Source organism: Metopolophium dirhodum, chromosome 1 (genome assembly GCF_019925205.1).
Source record: "Metopolophium dirhodum isolate CAU chromosome 1, ASM1992520v1, whole genome shotgun sequence".
NCBI lineage: Eukaryota > Metazoa > Arthropoda > Insecta > Hemiptera > Aphididae > Metopolophium > Metopolophium dirhodum.
In genome coordinates this window covers 111,988,458-112,014,383 of record NC_083560.1, presented here as the reverse complement: position 1 = coordinate 112,014,383, position 25,926 = coordinate 111,988,458, and the positions used below count along the sequence as shown (strand labels likewise).

The 25,926-nt window shown below is 28.6% G+C and overlaps 1 protein-coding gene across 4 annotated transcripts in view; it reads left to right on the top strand.

Annotated features, from left to right (window-relative positions):
- The window catches only part of LOC132936569 (LIM/homeobox protein Lhx3), a 47,716-nt gene that overhangs the window by 13,627 nt on the left and 8,163 nt on the right, over positions 1-25,926 (top strand). The window contains exon 1 of one of the 4 annotated variants that reach the window (XR_009663482.1): positions 21,378-21,779. The exons of the other annotated variants lie outside the window; for them this stretch is intronic. The gene's annotated coding sequence lies outside the window, so the exon portion shown is untranslated. Of the gene's footprint in view, positions 1-21,377; positions 21,780-25,926 lie in introns of those variants that run through there. 4 annotated transcript variants of the gene reach the window in all.

Below are 25,926 nucleotides of genomic sequence, written 5' to 3'. Positions count from 1 at the left end.
TTCACGCCTTTAAAACGCAAAACAATAACAACACACGTGTCTCTTCGATCCCCATATATGACAAATTGTCCAACGGTCTTGGTAGAATCATCAATAATGTAAACGAAGCGAACACAAAGCAACCAAATAGAAATAGAAACACTAATGGGCGATGACAACACACAGAATTTTTAAATAAAATGTATTCAAAGTCTCGAAAGCCGAGTCCGAGTGAATAGAATATATTTAAACTTGTTTGGAAAATTATATTCACAGGTCATATAATTTGTATTGATATATAATATCATAGATACCTTTACAAGTTTTAATTTAAAAACAACTAAATTCACATTCAACATTTAAGGCGCTTTCAATACATCGAGTACCCGTAAACATAAAATTGTGCTTTGGTAATAGCATTAAGATATTTAGCTTTTGCTTGAATAGATACTTAATTAGTTCTCAGACTGTTGTAAATTAAGATTTAATTCATCGACGAGGAAAACACGTGAAATCTATTACACGTTGGTTTAATGTTTTTTAACATTTTAAATAAATACTACATATACATGATTTTTAATACTTAAAATACTACCAACTAAGCAATGTTTAATTTGGAGTAAACCTTATTTGGGTTTTTATTAATAACATAAATTTTCCGAAGTAAAATAAATATAAATTGTATGAAACCACTGAGTTGGTTTAAAAAAAGTTTTAAAAATAATATGCTGACTTTTTACAGTACAAAGATATTTATATCTACCTTACTAAATTTATCAGTTGGGTATAGAGGAGTTATAACTTATAATGTAAGTTTAATTTACGTACTTAACGGCTAACATATTAAACAAATATTACCTATAGATCTTTAATAAATGTTCAAATAAAAATATATTAAATAGATAAAAAAAATATATAATAATTATAATATTATAATTTGTGCCTATAGCCTATAGGTACTTCACTGTTTACTATTGACAGTATCTCGGGAATCAGCCGTACCTACTTGGTTTGAAGTTCCAAGTTTTTTTTGAAATATAAAAAAAAAAATAAGAAATTACATAAATTTAATATATTATAAATATAAGTAGATATAACTTTTAAAGTACACACTTATAATGAAATGCCATAAAAATATGCAAATTATGTACCAAACAAATATATATAAGTCATGATACTGTAAGTATATCTTTATTAGTTATAAATCGTACACACAAAAACAAATTGCAAATAATATAATTCATCAACCCTATTTACAACACTCAGAATTATTTGTATATCTTTAAAGCAAGTGTCTGTTTGTGAACCGTAAATAATTCCATGCATAACTGTATTTGCCCATCGGCTCATGGTACTCATATTCATACTCACCGCAAATAAACATAGGGGCTAGTTTTTATGATCCTGCAGCGTTTATTTTTTTACTGTACTTTTAGTATTTGCTTTTCAGTGTCCATCCTTCGGGAATCATATTTTTTTATCAAGTTTATTTGTTTTTTATAACAACTGCGCGTATTGGCCAACCCTTAACTTTCCTTTACCATTATATTATCACTCCCCCGTATTTTCTTTATTATATTAATTTTATTTATAGTGTAAATATTAGGATTTTCAAAACTCAAATAAATCTGAATGCAAAATCAACCACTGTAAAATATGATGAACTGCAATTATAATATAAACGACAAAATTATAATTTAACGAAACCTATTTAATTAGTGTGTAACACATTGTGTATTTTTCAAAACGATTTTACGAACAAATATAATATAAACAACTGAACACATAAAAGAAAAAGTGTTGAGGAAAACGCATAATCACATTTCACAATATTGTATAAAAACCACGGTAGACTATAATCTACCGTGTTAAAAACTATTTAAACTTTGTAAAAAAGATGACGAGTTAAGGTTATTTATAAAAACATAAAATTGACTAACCTACGTGATCATGTTTATACCTACATTATTAAATAATAAACCAAATTAATAATATTATGCTCTAAGTAATGAAACACAGTTAACTCGTATAGCGTCGACGTTCGTCGAACAAAATATATATATATAAGCAGTTATAGCGACAATATAAGTTGGCATACAAAATCCACTGAAAAAAAGTTTACGTGGTTAAGTAAAAATGTATACAAAGAGTGAAAGGGAGATGGATGAGTTTATATTATATATACGAAAAAAAAAGTACAATGAGTATTAATCAGAATAAAGACCCAAAGAGCTCTATAATGATGGTACGTCTCATCTATACATATACGTCAGGGTACAGGCTTAGAAGCCTTCAAAATGTTTAGGTTTTCATCGTCGTTTACAATATTTTTCGAATCGATTTGAAAGCCTTTTCGGTTTTCACTAATATCGCACAAAGACTTCTGGGTATTGTTCGATTTGCTGCTACCGAAGTTGGTTTGCAGCAGCGGCGGAATTGCAACGCACAAACGATCCGGCATCGAAAATTACTTTTACAAAAATAATAATAATAGAAAATGAAAAAAAAACCTTAATCCAGATCCATAGTGTTATTATCTTTATGTATGGATTATCGTATAATAATTATATATATATTTTTATAATTATTAGTTATTAGACACCAAAAATAGTTCGTTGGGAGCGGTCGAAAAAATCAGCAGTATATACTATACCACCCGTCGTAGGTATATAAACACGTATATATTATATATATATATATTTCGCCTTTCAAACGATCCATCGCTTCGTGTTTATAGGAAATAATAATAATTATTATAAATCATGTTTGACGGACGGTTTTTCGGTGAACAGTGGGAGGAGCACGTCGGCCCGTTTAATTTGTTGATTGAAATATACACGACGTACACACACACACACACACACACACACACACACATATAACATAGTATACATTATACATGGTATTATAATATATTATAGCGTACACTACTACTACTACTACTACTACTACAACTGCTACGCGCACACTTATATATTATTATTATACAGCGAGGGAGACCCCGTTGTGGCTTTACTGGTCTAACCCGTCTTAACCATCTGGCACGCATATATACTCGCACATAATCTGCTACCCTGCTACCCTCAATTACCACCACCTGGAGTCAGTGCACGCACCCTACTCCAAACCGATGCCGCCCATGTGTATACAGGCAGAAAGAGAGAGAGAGTGAGTAAGAGTTTCCGATACATACATATTGTACGTAAGTACACATACGTATGGCGTTTATCGAATCGATAAACGGATGCGAACGATACCCACCCCTCGTTCAGACCGCGGTGACGCGTTTCCCAAATCCGATTCTGTTCCGACGACTGCAGCGATGATAATTACACCACTTAAACGCGCACTCTTTTCGAGAAAAAAAACTCGCATACAAAAACAGTATGTGTGTGTGTGTGTGTCGTACTGTTGTTCCTCTTGATGCCATCCTACAAAGAGAGAAGTTCGCTGTATGTATAATATAATAAATTTATAACTATATACTATATACTTACACATATTATGGAGATTTAAATTTTTTTCTCTCTATATACCCTATAGGTTCATCTGCTGTGGTATAATAGTTTGCACAGACTTTTTGTATATTGATAATAAGTTTCCAGATAAAAACATGTTGTGGTTTAAATCATCATATCCCCACGGCATTATTGATTGCTGTGTATAGCAACCACACGCATCGACTTAACTCTATTTAAAAGTTACATCAAACACCCGCATAGAAGTTTTGCTACTTAATTTTAAACCATAATTACTTACTTTAAAATTTAAATAGAAAATAGTTGTTAAGTATTTTTTTGGTAAGTAGTCTATTAACTATGCTGCAAAACTTGGTAGTTGGTCCGGTAATTAGTGGACTAGATTTGCAATCAGTAAATATTGAAAAAATGTTTAGCTTGTTGTAAGGTTCATAACATAATATTTTGTTTAGCTTTTTTGTCTTGTACCTAATACTATTTAAAACATCGAGTATAACAGGTTAATAATATTTTTCATTCCGTTCCTACGACAGAGTATATTATATTTTTATTGTATCGATAGAATACATAACCATTACACTATAAAACAATTTGGAACAATTAACATTTTTATATTGAAATAAAATCAAAATCAAATTAAATTTTGCAGTTACCACTCATAATTACCTCTATTTCAACAAAAACATTTATGTTTACATAAAAAAAAAAAAAAAATAAGGCATTGTTATTTAGCTATTAGATATAGCAATATTACAATTTTAAAAAATATCATGGTGATTACTTATTATGACGGTATTTACCTAATACATTTACTAGGACAGGTCACTCAGCATCTTACTCCATTTCAGCGGTTCTCAGCCTTATTTTTAATCCACACCCCCTAAACTTTATATTTAGCTAAATTTTACCCCTCATAATAAATTTTAAACTTTTTTCACATAATTATTCTTAAAATGTAGAAATAAAAAATAACAATAATATGATTCAATGTAATAATGTAACTATATACAATGTATACTTTATATTCTGTATTAAGAGAACGTCACACCCGCATGCGTAGTCTCCGTCTTACAAATGCACAACATAGCAAATTAAACTGCTTTGAGCGGGGCATTTTACTCCTTCTTTGTTCATAGTAGAATTACCAAAATTCCACATTGGGAACACTTTATCTGTGTCAGTGTTTTTATAATATTATTTGGATAACATAAATGACTTTGACCTTGTTTTGTTTAATTATCATAGTTACATGGGTTCAAATATTGCAAGTTTTAACCTTAAATCTGGAGCAGCATTCAGCTTATTTTTGTACTTATTTTTTGATAAAGATGTACGAAAAAAACGCTATTTCGACCATCTCCGTACTAGTAAATCGCCATAGAAACTCGATTGCCTTGGCAGAGAATCTCTCATATTCATTCATATCCAAAAATGAATAAGTTATTTTCTTTTAAACTCACTTTTTAAGTTGTTTCACATGAAAGTTCAATCGAGTTTTCTATTTATTCGATTGATAATGATATAACTGTTTGAGAGAATTCTTTATGAAAAGGATTTGACATCCAATTGATTTCTTCTTCAGGTTTGGGAAAATATTTTTCAAATGAATAGTCACTATTGAATAGTGACTATTTCATATATTTTTTTGTAACAGATACCTAACTTAAAGTACCTAATATAATTTATGAAAAGGTATATATGAAGTTATTATATAAAATATTCTGCAATGAACTTAATAGTCATAGTTTGTTAAGTTTTAATTAACATTCAAATTAAATAACTTCAATAATCCCTTTATCTTAAACAATTTAAAAACATAATAGATCCTATCATACAACCAATAATATTAGGCATAATCTTATGAATTACGATTAACATTATTTCATATCTAAATTATATTTTTGATTAACAATTTAAATATAAAGTTAAACTTATCGAGTATAAAAAATGATTAAATAGAAATCTTAAAAAATGTATAGACATTTTATGTAACTTTCATCCTGCTTGCTTATAAATATTAACCAATTTTATTATACTGTAGAGTGTAGGTACGTTGGTTTAAAAAAAAAAAAAAAAAGAGCACTTTCACTGAAAAAATAAAAAACACCGGAAGACCAATAATTTTCCTGGTTACAGCTTATAATATAAACCCATTTTAATCATTTTAAATAAATACAAGAAAATAAATTAAGTCCGACAAATATTTCGTCACCTACGTTTTCTAGATTTCAATTTAAACTTTAAGTTTAAGTACTAATAGAAAAACCACAAAATATATTATTACTGTTTACAATAAAATTATATGCCTACCTATGAAAACACCAAAAATAAATTGTCGTACTGGAGTTTTTTCACTATATGTCTATATAGTAACTTAAACAGAAATTGAATATTATAATATGTTATGTTCACTAAGTAAATGTATTCGGCCTCGTGTTTTTCCACATATATATTTACACCACATTCGTTTTCGATTCTATTATAATATAAACATACATATTAAACTATTAAAGTGAAACGTTTTTATATTTTTTTTTTACTGTACCACCTTATTAGATTAGTTTTCAGAATATGAATATTTCTTTTCAAAAGTTAATCATAAACAAATATATTATAAATTGAAACCTAATTGGTATTTATTTATTATTCAAAAAGTTTGCATTGAAAAATGATGACCTGACAATATAGTATAGGAAATTATGAAAATGAGACATTTATGTACAGAAAGAACCTTCAGCTTATCAAACTCAGAAAACCCATTCTAATCTAAAACGATTTCTTGTTCAATAGAGATTATGTTTTATTGTTTTCTATAAATGCTAATATTTTTTAATAATTATAAACATTTCAAGGTGATTTATCGAATACTAATTTAAATTGTTTGTGGAATTTCCTATATATAATGATAGTTTGTATAATGAAAATAACAGAAAAGTAAATATTTGTTCTATTAGTTAGAACAAAAAAACTGTGTTAAGTGTTGAGTGATATTTTTGATAAGTTTTGCGCAATAACTAAAATATATAATAACTTAACCTTGTAGGGTCTGAGATGAGCGATTAATGTATTCCAAAAATGTGTGTTTTTTTTAGATTCTGAGTGGTGCATGAATGTATTGGTTTTATTATTTTTTTAATACAAGATTTCTCATAATTTGTTCTTACCAAATAAAAAAATAGCGAGGAAAATCTATAATCAACACATCATTTTTTATAATCATTTAAATTTTAAATTTAAACAAAATTTGTCAAAATCAAGAAAATGTAGAAATTATTTTGTACCTAGTTAAAAATGTATAGCATTTTTAATTTTTACATCTTAGGATCGAAAGTTGAATACTAGATTTCTCATACATTTGTTTACTGGAAATTAAAAAAATTTGTTTTAGCAGAAACCTAAATATATATTTTTAAAGGATTATAAGTTTGAATTTTTACGACGTTGAATATTCAAACGTATAATACTTGAAATATACACCTTGTGTTTATTTTATCAATTTCTATACTTGATAACATTTTCAAATTATTTTTACTTGTTTTGAACTGTTTACGGAAATTATCAATTCTCAATTTTTTTAGTTTTTTTTTCAAAAATATCAATACATTTTATTTGATGGGTAAAAAAGTGTGTAAAGTTTAATACAAAGCTCCTGATATACTGTTACTATAGCAGTTGAAAAACATTAAAAATACATAGGCAAACATTATTTTATAAGCATTTAAAGTTCATATTTTGACAAAATGTATCAAATTTATAATTTAAAAATGATTTTGTGATTAAAAATTTATAATTTATTAAACTTTTATAGCTAATGATTGAAATTTAAAAAAAGTTCCTTGTAAATAGGTAAATTTATTTATTTATTCACAATACTATCATCAAATATACTAGGTAATATCATAGACTGACTGACCGCCTTCACTCAGAATCGTTTTTCGTATACATTGATATCATAAAATTGAATTCAAATTTAACACAATTCATTACAGCGACCCACTTGTAATCTACTGTACAGCAGAGCGACACCCACTTGCCCACTTTTTAAGTGTTAATACAAATTTGCCGACTCAGTCAAAAAGTTAACAAGCTTACAACACGATCCCGTTTAATATTTTGCCATTATACTAACTCAAAAAATCCATCATAAGATACCAAAATATACTGTGCACAGTTATTTTTAATAGATTAATTCATTGGTATTTAGTTAAGTTAATATCAGCTAGTAATATTATATAAAATCATACTATGGTTAATAATATATACTATCTATCATATTGTGTTATTTGTTATTAACAAAAATTAATTCAACCAACCGTATTACCAGGTAATAGAAATATTTGGAATTATAGAAAAAATTACTAATAGGAAAATAAATAAACAACGAAATATCCTTAGAAATATAGGATGACAGACCGGCATCGCTCTGGATCGTTTTTTGTATGCAATAAATAATGATTGAATTAAAATTCAACACATCTTTGGTCTACTCAAAAGTCACACTTGACAACTACACAGTAGATCGTCGAGTTTTTTTTATTTACACACATCGTTTTTGGTGGATATATAATATGTCATATATCAAATCAACCTGCGAAGTTTTGAAAAACATTTTTTTATATTTTAAATAATGGCTCTATGTACAATCACATAAAGAGGTGAATTTGACATTCATTTATGGAACACTTAAACAATTGAAATGGTATTCTAAATACAAGGCCATCTGTTGTAAAGCTAGGCGGGTCCAGTATAGGGTTACTGAGAATTGTACCATTGTGTATGACTGTCGTTATTTGAATGGCTTTAGTCATGATATAGTGCCGAAAAAGTGATGAATATCGATATAGAGAATTTACACTTGGGGGTGGTAATTTAAAGAATATTATATACTACATCCATTTGCCATTCGGGAAAAGGGGGAAACTCAATTTTATTACTTTACTACTTTTAAATAAACCGTGTTCTTGATTTTTTGTAAATATTTAATTGTTTTTCTGTTTGTTATTTATTGGTAGGTAGTGTGGGTACCCATTTATTAGAGCTAATTTAAAAATCAAAAACTTCCAGTTTTTTTTATAAGGATTTGATCGATTTTATCACACGAGTATATCACACGAGTACGTTACTAGTAGGTAGTAACTATTCACGTACCTATCGACAATTACCATGAAACATTGTATAGTTTTATTATAAATTGTTAGAAAAAAAAATATTAATTATGTATATAAAAAGATAACTGATCGCAACATTTATTTTACACAATAAAACATTAATATAAATTATAATATTATATAAGTACAAACGCATATATTTATACAATGCATTTAAAACTTTTAAGGTCACAAGTGGTTATACGTAAACTGTTATTGTTAGAAACAAAAGATCCCTTTGATAATGGCTCCATAAAAAAAAATCACTCGAGTCTTTTGTGTATCAGTCATGAGAATCAGCGGTGGATTTAGAAAAAAAAACATTAGGGGATACTATAAACACCCGTCATAAATACACATTGTAATTTAACCCTATCAACATTCTCTTATTTATGCTTTTCGAGTATTGGCTTAATATGTGAAATTTAAATTTGTAATATTATTGCTAAAATAACGTATAGGTTAACCTATACGTATATTATGTCAATAATGTAATGCTGATGTCTTCCAAACATTTTCGTATGGTAAATTTAAAAAAATAATTAAAATTGAAATGGATTTCAAACAATATAATCACAGACCACGGTAATCATATTATTAAAACTATTTTAATAATACAGTAGGTATTAAACTTTAAGCTAAACACGTATTTAATGTATAAGTTATATTTATATTTTAAGTTTAAATATATTTCTTGCACTCTATATTATAACAATCGTATATGATTTGGGATCGTTCGAAGAAAGTTGATTAGATTACATAATATAAAAAGTGTGTAATATTTTTGCTGCCAAGTCGGAGTGAGGGTTTTGTCTTTTAGTAATATTCTGAGAATCAACGATTTTTTTTTACTGGCATGCCATAAAGAACAAACGCCCACATTGTTTTTATACTTTACGAAAATGTACAATTTCCCGGTTATGACCGTTGTCACGTTTCGCGATGGTACTACAGGCGTGGCGATAAACGTCAAAAAATTCCTCCTCCTGTTCCGACAACAATTTGCAACGGCACAATACCGCCTCGGTTATAATAATATTAACATACAGCGGTATAGTCGATACTCCGGCTCTCTAGAGCATCACCTAACGTTCCCAGATTTGCACCCTCTCGACTTTCGATCATGTAATTATATCAGACGATGATAATAATAATAATAACAAAATAATAATAATAAAAAACGAAATATTAATATAGTAACAGTAGTAGGCTGGGGTGAATTTCGATAACGGTGGGAGTCGACGGCCGACGTTTACCGGCGGAACGCTATTGTTGTCCGGGCAGCACGTGAACCGCACGCGTTCTGCGGAACACGTCGGCGAGGAATGAGAAAAATAAAACACAGAATAAAAACCTCACATTATAATATTACGGCGGTAAACGTTTTCCAACGACCCGCCGCCCAAAAATAATACACATCCGATAAGGGTGAAACGGAAGGGAAAAAAATATGTACGCACGTATGTTGTAGGTGGCCTTGCTCCACTATAATAATATATGGTATACGTGCCGTCGTTTTTGTGTACATTAATTTCGTAATGGACATTGGACATGCTTAGCGTTTATACTCACCGCGTTTGTATGGCCGTGCATTATTGTACGTCGTGTTTTATTAGGTCATCGCATCGCCAGTTTTTTTCCCCCTCTCCCCTTTCCCCACAATAGATATTGATTCCACAGAACGTTCCAAGACTTTTCAACCCACTCGTGAAAAAAAAACCGCAACGTATTTTCACGATAACTGGTCCACGTTATAGACTTATGTTTTTATTTTTATTTTTATAATAGGTATTATATTATATATAGGTACTCCCTACTACCCAAGCAACCGTAAAACGTCCATCGTGCAGTTTTAATTCATTAAATGCCATTAATAAATATTAATATGTTGTAAAAAATATATTATTCATATTTACTTTCATAATGTCTTAAAACAAAATTGGTAAAATAAAACTGTTTCTAAGAAACAACGATAATTTATACATGTTGTAGCTTATAGGTAATATAAATATAAAATACATAATATTATGATATAAATGTATTTAATAGACTATAGATAATAACGATTTATGGAATTTGATTATAACTTTATTTTTCGGGTGGTGCTGCTGAGTGCCTGCCCACAAATGTTAAGTTCTGCTACTTTATATTAAATTAAATATCCTATTTGCTCATTGTACATAATGTTGTATAGATTGTAAATTACTTAAATGAATAAAAAAAAAAAACTTTATTTTTGGTTTTTTTATTGAACATTATAGCTTCAGCTACAAGGGCCATTAGCTTTATGTTAAATATTAAACTATCTTTATTTACTGCAATGGTGATAATTCATAAAATGTTTAGATTAAATGATAAATAATTAATAGGAATTAAATACAAAATTATTCAGTTGGTAGGTACCTACTTTTATAATATTGAAACAACTACCTATTTAAAAATACAAAAATTCTGATACTAAATTATTAGCTCCAATACATATAAGTGCATTTTAGCGTATTGTTCACCACACGCATATAAATGATATTTGTTAGTCAATTTAACAAACTGAAATGAATCAATAGAATTCAATAGCCTGTGACATTCGCTGTATGTGTTATTTTTATTACTGAATCATCTGTCATCGTGGTTTTTTTGGGTGATCGTTTATTCCCCTCTTCCCTTAAATTATTTGTTGAACTATATTTCAATTAGACTATTTTCCAGAAAATAAAACATTAAAAAAAATTATGAATATTATAGATTTTCTTGGTTTAAATATACCTAGTTTAAATAATTTTATAGATTGAAATATATTATATTTCCTGATTGGAAATAATCTATTTTCAAATAAAATAATGCATAAAGTTATTGTAGGTGCATAGGTACTCGTAATTCATTTAGTCGTATTCCATATTAGTATTACTAATACTTTTATTTACTTAGGTACTCTAGTTACTACCCTATACACCTGGTGGCTATAATTTTGGCCTTCTGGAGAAATCTGAGGTACATACATATTACAGAAACCATCTTTGGTAGCTTATATATTTGTATAGGTTTGAAATTTTAATTATTAAATTGATATCAAAGAAAATTTTAATTTTACATATTTTTAATATACAAGATAACTTTGCACGTGAACATTATATACTCTGTACTAATTATTTATAAAGTACACATTTTAGTCACGTGTAAAGGAGTTTATTGCAAATATAAAAATTAAACTCACTGTAAGATTTTCAATAGGGAAAAAACGTACCTATACTATTATTACTGTTTATAAATATGAGTACTTACGTTGACAATAACAAATTAAAAACTATTTCAGTAACCTTCATAAATAAATATAAGAAATTACATAATCAATAATCATCCAACAGAATTAAAAAAAAACTTCACATATTTTCATATAATTTGTATATTAAGTAATATAATAATTAAACTGAATAAACGATCTCGATGCATAATGCAGGTAGAGTAGCAGAGAACATATACAGAGTGTAACAGAAAGAACTGACTTTTGGATTAATTTTTGTTCTAATCAATATTTTTAAATTTTTTCGTTTATATATAATTTATAGCCACTTGCGCTACACGTGCAATAAAAAAAAAATATTTTTATTTTTTAATACTAAAAATTTAAAATTTAAAATTTGATTTGAATATTTTTGAATAAATTCAAAATAGCCAATTTGTGAATCTGACTATAAGAACGATTTGGGTGGTAAAAACATTTATCTAAGTCAAGTAGTTTATTTTTTAGAACTTTTTAAAATATCAATATTTTTTCGATTAAATTAATTTGGAACGCAATAACATTTTTGAAAATATTATTTTTGGAAATTTGGTAACATGGGTATATTTCTTAAACTATTTACTAATAAAATAATTTTATCAATATTTGTCATACGTTTAAGTAACATACATTTTTTTTTTTTGGTCAGTTCTTTCTGTTACACCCTGTTTATAATGCTTAGATAAATAAACATTGGAAATGCAGAGATAATATTTTATCTAAAATTATATTTTATTATATTCAGTTTGTGCTCAACAACAACCGCTTTGATGTCGCAAAACGATTTTGCGCGTGTGCTTCCCATTACTCTTTCCCTGGTTTGTGTTACGAACCACGTTCGATAATTCAATTTGATACACCCGCCCAAGGCGGACGAGTGCTGCCGTGGCCACAGCCGTAGAAAAGCAAACCAGGGGATGAAAAAAACAAGAGAAAGAGAAAGAATGAAGAATAACTGTTTTCGAATCACGTGCCAAACCGATCCTAAGCGCAAATAATAATTAGGTTTGATGGATATCAGCCATCGGGCACTCTTGGGGTTTAACCACGCACGCGACCTGTCCCGGTTCCCGCGCACCACCGACAATTCCACCGCGCTTTCCTCTTGGGGATTAGACTGTGAAATTATCCAACGGTTTATATCCGCATTATAATCTTTTATCATTATGCATCATTTTCTTTTTCAACTTATTTTTCGATCTCTTCTTTTATAGGTGTACACTAATTCACTTTGTGTAAGACTTCCCGCTGGTATTATTGTTGTCGAGGACCCTCTGAAACTGCCGACCAGTTTATGATTACATTTTGATTGACCTAGAATACCTAGATGACCATTGTACGAACCGTCCTTTCCGCATAAAAAGTTTACTGCATTATATCATACGAACAATATTAGTAGGGCGTTACGCTGTTACACTGACATTAACTTTTACTGTCTCTTTTTCTCAAACGGACTATATAAAACCCGCTCTATATTTTAGCCGTAGACTAGAATTATATTAAAAATGTTTATAACTAAATCAAATGGAAATATCTCAGTCTATGAGTCTATAATCTTGGATTATCTCTAGAATCTTATTGTCTACAATAGTTTTCAACGATAAATATACATTATACTTGTGTATAGGAACTTATATATTCTTTTAAACTTTTATTTTAAACATTTATTATTTATCAATTTTAACTTTTTAAGAACAGAAAATGTTACGTGACATAAGTTCTGATGAGATACCACTGACATTTATTTACCAATCAATAAACTCGCGAATTGATTTGTCATAATAAGCTGTGTGGAACCATGTTCGAAGTGTTTTGATTGTTTGCTTTAACCTAATTCAATTTCTTAATAATAGGGCTGATTTACAGTTCCAACCATTAGATTAAATTCATAGTATAAAAGTAGCTTTTAATAAAAAACAAAGAAAGTCGTAGACCGTTATTTTTCGATCACAACTTGTTTAATGCCGATGTGATATGCACTCTGGCGTGAGTAAAATATGAAGTAAAAACTTGATATATAGTTGATGAGTACACCTACCTACTGCTACCTACCTACCTATGGCTACTGGTCGTTTATATAAGAAAATACGGGGTTTTGATAATTATAGACAAAGTCTATACACAATTTTCTGTTAAGCTTTCTTGGAGTATTGCGCTATTGCCTGGTATATTTTTGTGGTGCAAGGGTAAGGGGATTTGTGAGGTTTCATAGACGAGAGTGAAAATGTTTGCTAGAAAATATTTCTGTTCACACTTTCATTTTTATGTCTTAGTGAAAAGTACTAATAATCGTTGAACTTGTCACATGACTCTCTAGGTTTATTATTTTAACAATTCAAATTATCTACAAAATAACGAAAAAAAAAATAAATACTTATTAGGTACATACTTAGTGTGAATTTTAAAATAATAATTTATTTGGTATATAGGTAATCGTAATATTGAATCTAAAATATGGAAAAGAATTAGAAGAACAATATATAACAACTATACTCTGTACAAATAAATAGGCAGAAGTAATATTTATCATCGAAACGTTATTAAATTTGCATATTGTACACACAGCTTATTCTGCAACTAAGATACACTATAACATACCACTGCAGGAACATTTTTAAACGAACCAAATCGTCCAAATCATACACCATAATGGTTATGTTGAAATAATATTGAACCCGTCAATACGCATTATTAATTGCATTTTTTACCTTTAAGTGTTTAGCACAAACAATAGTTTATTTGCGTTATTTTATTTAATAATAATAGTCGAGCATTCAATAAATACTTATCTATGTACCTATGATTTTACTAGAACATACATAAACAATAATAAGTATATTGCATTAATTAATAATCAGATGAAAGTGATGAAACATTAAATTTATTCTCTATTATATTTTAAAAAGTACAATATACATGATAACATAATATATTATGTAAGTATATAATATATTTAACCTGCTAAAAGATTTAATTTTATATAACATTATTTAATTAATTAACTAGCTATTGATGATATAAAAAATGTTTGTCTTAATGAACGTAGGTATTTCGTAAAAAATAGTATTAGTTAATAATAAATTATTATATAGGTTAACATCTATAACGAGGGCGTTTCCTGTACCTATATAGATTATTTATACTTAACAATGTTAATATAACAACGTTAAAAAATGCGCCAAATAATTTATAAATTATCCTACGTAATAATATTGTGATTTGTGGCAATTAAATATTATAGCAATGCATTGTAGCTTATACGCGTTACAAACTTCAGCATGATTTCGATTCGGTCGACCAAATACAAAACGAACAGGTGGCACGTTGAGTACGTGCCACAGTATACGCAAACCTATACCATTAATGTAATAATTTCGATAAATAATATAACAATAGTGATATAACAGGGAAAAAAATTGAAATAACAATAATAATAGTCAAATAAATAAAAACATAAGTCATCGCCGCCGCGGTCGTCATCGAGCGCATTCGGACAATCGTCATAAAAACACGTACCTATTATAAAAAGGCAGTTTCTATATAATATAAATAATGTGACTTTCGGGCGGCCATCTGTCGTATCGGTCGGTCGCAATAATAGGTTCCATACTGCAGCAGCAGTAGCTATATTATACACTGCCCGTTGTGTGCGCATATCCCTTTTGTCGTCATGCCACGATAATAATAAAATATAAAATATAATTCCTCTAATGCTCCCGACAATAGCGGCGGCGACGCACAGTGTATAATATTATGTACCTCTAACACGACAATATTGTTAAAAACTATCAGTTACCAAACGCATTTACACCCGAGCTGGGGTCCGTCCTGCATTCAGCGTTTTAAAATATACAGAGTGATACATTTATGTAAATGGCAATACTAACTTTCTAACTCAATTGTTGTGGTTTTGAAAACAATATTTTTATATGGTCTGAAATATTAATACTAAACTACATTTTTACACCAACAAAATAAAAATTGTTATCATAGGTAATATTTTAATTTGTTTAATAAAGAACTAAACGGCTTTAGTTTTAAATTTATTGTCAGAATCAAATACATAATTGTATTTATTTACAATCATAGAATAGTAAATGCTAAATAATAATCATTTTCTATTAATGCACCTACATTAATGTCTAAATTGGAAAAAAATAGCAAAGAGTTGCACAGCAAAATCTGTAGTTCATTATTAATGCTTAATCATATTAGTTTTAAATACCTACCTATGTAATGAAACTATTTATTCATTATTTATACATGAACATATTTATAAAAAGTATTCTGCTTCTGATTAAAAATATGAGTTGTTATTAAAAAACCTAAAAGTAAAAACACATGATAAAATAATATTTTTACTATAAAAATATAGTGTTATAAATTCTTTAGACTTAACAATGTAATTTTCTTCTAAAACCCAAAAGTCTACTTATAAAATATGTAGTATAGCTAGTTCAATGGATTAACCAGTATGTAAATTATCTGCGTGTAGACTACGCGGCAGACTCGGCAAAACATAATTGTATTTATTTATTTATTTATTTTTTTTTTTAATTAAACCATTAAACCATCTCAAGACTCGACTGGCGTACTGCCGAGTGAAAAAGGAGAAAAAAATAATTCGCCTGAGTGCATATTTTACGTAAATTGAAGACGGGGCCGCTTACGTTATACCAGGTAGGAATTGCAGCACCTACGTATAATAGTACCCACCTATAAAATGTAATACCGTAGACCCCGCGGGCTGCAAGATACATCTGTTCGTAGGTATGCCAATTTCAGTTCCATGCATATAATTGTGCATTTACCTACGTGATGAGAGTGACGATTTTTTAATATAAGCGGCTCCGATGAGGTATTTTCCGTTTTTACATGGGTAACGTTTTTTCACAGTAAAATTGCTCATATTATAATAATATAGAATGCATAAACACGATTTCTATAAATAAAGTATTGGATATAAGAATGTCAATTGCCAATAAGTGACGTATAATAATATTATAGCATCATACTTTTTTCTGCACAGCACACCATATTTTTCCCATTCGGGTGAAAAAAAAATAATAATTTTGTCATATATATATGACTAAGTACATATAAAAAAACAATAAATTAATATTTTTCTTATCTTAAGATATTAATTAATTCATTTTTCTCATCTCAAGAAATATAAAATGTCAGCATTTCTTCTAACATATATTTATTTATACACATTACACATAGAGGTATGGTTATAAATGTATTATTAGTTGTAACTTGTAACTAAGCTATTAAAATTAACAAGCCGAAATAACATATTTACTATTTTATCAACGGAGCCTCAGACTTAATTTATTAATCTAACATTTCTAATTTCTATGGAAGAATAATATATTTTGAATCACCATATCTTGGATAAAATAATACCTACATTAAAGTAGGTAAGCAAAAAAAAGAACAAAATAAAACCAATATTTTAATATCGGAAATTAGACTAAATATTATTAAAACAAATTACATTTCAAATAAACAGTAATTTATAATTTCTTCATAAGTATTCATTACTATTATAAAATATTTTACATATTTTATTTCCTTAAATTTAAATAAAAGTTTCTATTGTTCTAAAATACCACATGCAACATGATTATTAGTTATTTTAATACCGGTATATTTTTCAGAATAATGTACATTATACATTATACATATTGTATGTTATACCTAAGTTAAATTGTCGTAAGTTATTAGTTTATAACAAATTATGTTATAGGTATTAAGAAAATAATATTTTAGCATCTTTAGGCTGGTTAATCCATATGCCACCTGCAGCTTTAATGATTGATAATTTTATAATACTTATAAAAGTTTTAAATTATGAAATTACTTACATAAAAATTAATTAAATAAAGGAACCATAAACTAAAAAGCTTAGATATCCAATACATACATTTTCTTAATGCTTTTAAGAGTTAATTTAAAAAAAATTAACTTCTACTCCGCATTATAGTCGACATAATCTTTTGATAAATCACTAATGATTAACCTAAAAAATACCATATAATAATTAATAATTGATAGAATGTTTTTAATAAAAATATATTTTATTAAAATGCATTATTTCACCTATGTCATAAATGTAATTAATTACAGATGAAGTATGGTTGTTAGTTAATATACATTGAAACAAATAATATAATTAATATTAAGATAAAATTAAGATTTATTTAAATAAAAATAAACATGATACGTAGGTACCTAAATATGTAATTTACGACTAATAAATTCTAATGTTGTCAAATAATTTAACGGGTTTGAAAAATAACGTTTAAGTTTGGAAGTTATTTTTTGAAGTTATCGTAACTAACTTAATTTTTTGCTACTATATAAATTATGGCTATAGTCATTTTTTAATGTTAAAACAGTAGGAAAAGTAGGTATATTTAATTATAGTTCAAAATTTTTTATCATGTTGTAATAAAACAAATTTATTATCAGAGTTTATAAAATTTTAAATTAAATATTTTTATAGTATTAAGTCAAGCAGTTTTATTTTATTTTGGGAAACGATCGATCACATCATCTGGATTGATTTAAGTTAGTAAGTACACTCAAAAAAGCTAGTAAAACCTGTAAAGCATACTTAAATTTACTTGGTTTGATGAAATACGTAAATATTTTTTTAATCTTTTTATGGTAGAAAATTTTCGTCCTGGTGTAAAAGTCAAAACAGGAAATTTAGCTAATGATGTCAAAAGCAAAAATGTTATTTGGATACAATTCAGATTAACACTTAGTATAGTACCTATATACTCCAATAGCCGAATTCGTTAAAAATTAAAAACGGAAATACGGGTATACTGAGTAATATTATAGTTATCAATTATCATCATCCGTCGATAAAATATGTTTTGTGACATATTTACGGCCTTATAGGTTAGATGATTATAATAAGTTCTTTTCAGTCATTCAATGTTATGTTAGTTTTGCATTAAATATTTTTTTCACAATTAACTTTTATATCAAAATATTTACAAAAAAATCATTAATGAATCACATATATAAGTATCCGGACCAAATTCTAAATACCTATAACTAGTATTTTAAATGTTGATCCAACAATATATTTTTATCTTTTGGGCATAGTGAAAAAAAATATATATTAAGGTAAATATGTTTAACAGATATACGTACTGATATAAAATCAATAAAAAAAATACGGCTGATGGGGACATGGTTATTTTGCCCCCTCCCCTTGGTAAGCACTTACTGTCGCCACAGCTCGCAATCACAATTCGATCCAAACTAAATTATTTTCATTATACTCTTAGATTAGGCTGCACAATACATTCAGGACCTTCAGCCTGCAGGTATTGTTGGTGAATCCATATAATAATTAATTAAGAGATACAATGTTCCAATAAATTTATAAATAAAATATCAATATCAACTTGAATTAAGGCATATTACTGGAGTATTTTTATCCATGAACAATTTAAGGATAGCGGTGATGCATTAAGAACGTTCGGAATTTAATTCCTATTTGTATTTAACAGAATAGATAGCTTATTATTTTAATGAACTACAAACAAATATGCAAATTCTAGAAATCTTGAGTCCTGGTTTCAATTTACAACACATGTCATATAATAATTTATAAATGATCTAAATAAGCCCTACCTACTTTTTACTAATATAGCTTATATTCCAATAATATAATAATTTAACATCAGTTTGTTTTTCTTTGACTATAAAATAAAAATAACTATACAATTATAGTAGTGTATGAATTTGTTCCTCTATAGAAAATAACACGTTACTCGTGCAATTTAATTATATTAAAATGTATCAGCTTAAATTTTAAAAGTTTAAAATAAATAAATTTACCTATAAGAAAATATAGCAACAAATGTAATCATATATTTTTTTTATTGCTAGGTAGGCACATTCAAGTAGGCTTTAAAAGCTAAAACTCTCCACAAAGTTCTAGAAAAGTTTTAACATTTATTACGATTAATCAATTTAAATGTATTAAAATTTAATTCTATTGGTAAATAGGTTATATTTTTTTTACAACAATTTTATGAAACAGTTAATTATAATTTATATTTATATATATTATATGTAATTAAGTTTTTATTTGAATAAGGACGTTGGTTGGAAATCAATTAATTAATGTAATGCAAATTATAAACAAGATATAGTTTTTAATTAACTTTATTGATATAAATATTAAAATATATTATAATAATTATATAAAATGTATACTCCTACCTAACTAGATACTATATTGATCAAAAAATATTATCAAACATTAAATCAGTAGAATTTAAAAACAGATAAAACATTTAAGTTTAGGTATTGAATAATTTTAACATGTATAAGATATTAATGTGTTCTTAAACGTAAAAGAAAAAAATTTAAATGTCTCATGTTTGCTAATAATGTATTGTTTGTCTTGCAAAATAAGACCCAAATATTGACTGCGGTTAAGTATAATCATGTCATTATATTACAATATAATTGACAGAAAACCGTTTCGATGGAAAATAATAATAATAATAACAAAATAATTTAATTTTGTACTATATAGTGACTTTTCGGTTTGCTTGCGAATACACATACTAACCTTCCCACCGTTTATACGTCAAATTATAGGAACCCAGTCACCCACGACTGACTGCGGTGTGTTATACGCATCACTATATTATTATGGAGTTGGTGTATAGGTACACCTCCACACCACAACTGTACTACGGGTGGTGAGGCGGAATACGAAAGCCCCCTCGCCGAACTTCGGCTTTTTCACTATACCTTTATACAGTATACACGTTAGCGTTACCTCGCACATGCGCTTTATCCTTTACGGCTTTATAGCAGAATAAGTCCGTTTATCGTGCTTGTACGTAGGTTTATAATACATACCTATATACCTACGCTATGTACCAGACTTTGGGTGGATATCATTTTTTTCCCTCTCGTTCTTGTGGCACAGCTCGCTCGTCCTTCTCGATCCTATCGCGTTCCTCTTGTTTTTTCATTTCCCCCTTTTTTTTTTTTTTTCATTTTTTCCTTTTTTTTTACACTCCTTAAAATCGCCTTACAAGTCGCTACTCTACGCTCCTGCGGTGCGGTGCAGGTACGTACATTTGCCCCGCCTGTCCTCTGTAGACGTTTCGCGGATTACCTGTCACTGCTACCAGGCCCCGACGGGAAAACTCTTCGCACTGGGACGGTGGAAGCGGGGATGGTGGTTACGAGTCGGATGGCTATGAGGAAGTTCGGGGCGGTGCCCGTCGCCCTCCGGTGTGTCACTGGGTGTGGCCGGCAGTCGCGAATGGGAGCGCTCGCCGCCTGGCCGGGCCCCATCGCCGACGCTTATCGATCCCCCGACCGCCGCCGCAGGTTTTCCTCCCGCACCGCCGACCGATGTTTTGGCACAAAGGCACACGCGCACCCTCTCTTTTGATCGCCGCCCCCCAACAACCGGCGGTCTTTCTTGTTGGGGCGGCGGCGGCGCTTCGTCAGTGTTCACGAATCCATTGTACGCGACGTTTGTCGATGTCGTTGTCGTCGTTGTCGTAATCGTCGTTATTATTATTACAATAATTGTCATTCTGCCGAAAAAAGTTTCGGTTTTCAATAGTTTTTACTCTCTTTAATTTTGTTTGTCCTTACAAGATAATTATAATATTATTTCCACTACCCGCTGCCGTGGCTATAATATAAGTACCACCTATTTCTGCCAACTTCCCGCGATGTTCCGATGACTCGTAGTATGTTTGTCTTAACGGCCGAAAATGATAGATTCGTCTTTGCACGTGAGCAATGAGGAATCGGACACAGCTGATTGGCTGCCCAACTCATTTTTGAGATTCTTTCAACAGGATCTGAATAATATACCGGTGAAACTCTTAGGTACGTAATTTCATATAATTAGATATAGTATAGATACCTACCTATTTTATTATGTCATTAATAGTAGCCAGTAGGTTAACCAGTAATTACCATGTAACAAAGACGGGCTAGTTAATCGAAAATATTAACTTGAGTTAGTTAAGTTATGCTAACGTAAAATAATTATAAATTAATATAGTTAACAAATAACTGCATATTTAACGCAAGAAGGTGAAAGTTAATAACTAAAAATATTGACTTTCTTTAGTTAAAAACAAAATTAGTTATTTCATTTTTAATTACAACCTGTATCACATCCATAATGTTTGTGAAATTTTCAAATACGCATCTTAATGCGTGAATCATGACATCACACACATCACACACAGTGGCTAAAGATATATCTATACTAAATATAAAATAGAATAGATCAAGAAAAAAGTATTATTTTATTTTAACGGGTAAGAACATTAACTTATTTAATTAGTTAATGACTTTCTTTGCCTGTAGATATTATGTGTGACCGTGTGGGCGATGAACCGATTTTAAACGTAGTTCGTAACCGTATATTCATATAAGATAATATTATATAATATTGATATTTTATAACTTGGTAGGTACATTATTTGTATGAATCTATTTTATCAATTTGGTACACAATGCATAATGTTAATTGAAGTTTTGAATTTTAAAATGCAGTTTAAATCATCCATGCATTTTTATATGGGTTTATCTTATAAAATTCAAATAGGTACTTATATTTGAAGATATTTTTCGTAAAATGTTTTAAATAAACTTCAACCAAATACCAAAAATGGCAAATGCAATATGAAAAAGTCAGATTTAGTCAAAATAGTATTACCTTATTGAGTGAACTTATATAAATATTAGGTACCTTCCTTAGCTGTTTAGATGTTCACCAAATAAAAAATATATTTAAGTAAAAATAAATCCTTCAAAAAAATATTTGAAATGGAGTACATACCCTAAAAGAAAATATATGAAATAAAAATTATTGTTGGTTTAAGCGAGATTTGTTGTAGGGACACAAAATTATAACACCGTCTGTCGTCTGTGTGTAAAAGGGTAGATTATTATTGACATTTAACGTTGCCCTCTGGCGCTTATATGGGTAATGAGTAACTATATCTATCTACGTACATCGGTATTAATGAAAATAAATGTCATTCTTATCGAAAGTTAAAGTGTCGTACTAACCATCTGAATCACGGGACACCGTGTTTTTCAGTATTCTTATCATTTTTAATAAATTATGATGTCTATAAGGATAATCTATAAGGATAACTATGTAACATGTCACAGGTTATGTATAATATGTAACCTACCTAGAATTATTTGGGCGTTATTATATTATGATGTTTTATCAGCTATAAGCTTGATAAAGTGTTAAATATAGAATTTTACTACACATATTGTCTCACGCACTGTTTGAAAAGTTCATGATGTCACAATAAAACTGATATAATCAACAACGATGTTATAGTCTCTGATTTTCCATATTAGTAAACAATTCGTACCTCGCAATTTGGACTCTAATCGAGAAAATGATTCTTATTATTGATGCTGATCATTTTAAAATTGCTCAAAAAATTTAACTGCAAAAGAACTTAAATTTCTTGTATTATATCTAAATAAAGACTTTTATTTACTATAATAAAGTTTTTTAATAGCCGTGTCAATTATTCTAAGAATATTTTTAATAATTTTTATTTTACTGACTAAGGCCGCCAAGAATAATTACTATATATATATATATTTATTTTAAGACTTTAGACTCTTGGCCACCAAAACAATTTCCTTTCAGCCAATATATTAATTTAGTTTAATTATTTATGCATTGAATTATTTTTAATGGTTTATACTGTCCATTTATATGAATCGAAGAAAGAGCTACTCTTTCTTCGTAAGCAGACGAAACTTGGAGTTCTTGATAGGACGCTGCCCCTTTGTGGAAAACTATTTTCATGCAGCTAAAATGTTTCAAATAGTATTATGATAATAATGATACCGCCTTGTAGAATCAACCAAATTTCATAATTTTTTTTTTTTAATTGCTAGAGAGGAATATTCTACAGCCCGCATCGATCTCTGTTTTTCAATATTTTATTCTTAAACTTTATAATATTTCTAAAAAAATACAAGATAAAAAGCATTCTTTTACAATTTTTTTAATACAACTATTTGAAATAAAATATAAAATCAGAGATCGATGCGGGCTGTAGGAAGTATTCTTCTTTCAGATAAAAAAATAGTCATCAAAATCCGACATTTCTACAAAGCTTATTCCTGCTATTGCTACAAAGTTATTCCTGTAAAGTCGTTTTTTTCGATATAATATACCCTATCAACCCCCCCCCCTCCCTTAATAGTTATTGGGTAGTAGATTAGTGGAAAAGTCTTATAATTGAGGGGGCAACTAAAATATAAAATTTAATTTTCAAATTTTATTGAATTGTGGAAAATTTGAAAAACTGGCACCGGGACCCTTAAAGTACAAATCTGTCAATCTCTTCGCCTAAGTGGCTAAATATTAAGCCGTTTGGGATAGCTCCAAATCGTATAAATAATACAAATTTTTTTTTTTAATGTTTCTTTTGCGAATTATTCTAATTTTGAAATAATATTTACATAAAAATATTAAAATTACGCTATTGCCATAATATGCCTTCTCAAGTTTCAAACAATTTGCAAATGCAAATACGTTTCTCCTCAATAGATGTTTGATATTTGTTTTAATAGGTACAATAAACATTGATCGTAGAAAATTGAAAGCTTCCACTTTTAATTAAAATATAACTTCCAATACACAATGAAATTTTAAAAATATTAAAAATTAAAGCTTTTATTTTCTATAGATGTTGGTAAAAACAAATTTGCTCGGTAAAAAAGATTAAAAATATAATAAAAGGTTCCTCATAGGTTATACTTATAACAATATTTGAAATATAAAAATACATAGTCACCGGTTTTTTTACACATTTTAAGTTCAAATTTAGATAAAATTGGATATTTAACAAAAAAATAACGGTTTTAGTCAATAAGTTTTATGTGATTCAAAAATTATTATTCTTAGAAATACTTGTAATTTCTTGCGACTACGTACCTGCAATAACAATAAACAATGACGATTTCAAAATAATTAGACTAATTGTATAAGCTGTGTATTTTATACTATGGACCTATTCATGGCGTCATGCTGTTGTAGGTACGTAGGTATTTACGAAGGCGCACTGAACCTATAAAAGCCCACTGATCTACAATAATTATAGTAATTTATTGACAGTAGTTTATAAAATAACGTTGAATGTTTGAGAATGTTAAGGACATCTTCGAAATTAACATTTTCTAAGACTTCTTTTTCCGAAGGCATAATAAATGATGAGCAGAAACTAGTATTCGATATTATCAAATTTAGAAATTTAGATTATATATAATTGGTGCTTATTAATGGAGGGCCCCAACGTAGTAGTTCCTACAAGGAACTAGTACTAGCCAGTCCGCTCCTGGGTATTGAAATGACTTATAAGTTAATAATAACCTACCTAATATGATATATTAATATAACAATTATTAAATATATTAAGATATATATATATAGAGAGAGAAAGAAATATATTCTATGTTTTTTGAAAAAATTAATTCAACCTATTGCATATTATTAGAAAAATAAATTACTAATAAGTAATAGATAATAATTAAACATAAATAAATACTAAAATATCGATTCTGAGTGGAGACGGTGTGTCATTCTCCGCTCAGTCGTTTTCGCATGCCATAATTTATCATTGAATTCAAATGTAACATAGACCTTCTCAATGACAAAGACACCTACTAAACATCAGAGGTACTCCCCCGTTTTTTTTAATTTTAAATAACTAGCTGAAGCAGTAGCGCGCATTACATAAAAAATACCGAATATAATATATTCATCTGAAAATTAAACATAATTTGAAATGTAATAATGTTAGGTATGAGGTAGGGCTAGCGGTATTTTCGGTATACCGGTTAGAAGTTAGAGGTTTTAAAAAATGCCGATATCTGGTATTTTCGGTATTTTATAATACCGGTATACCGTGAATTATAACCCGTTGTTACCGAAAATACCATGCCACGAAAATTACCAAAAATACTGTAGGTATAGATATCT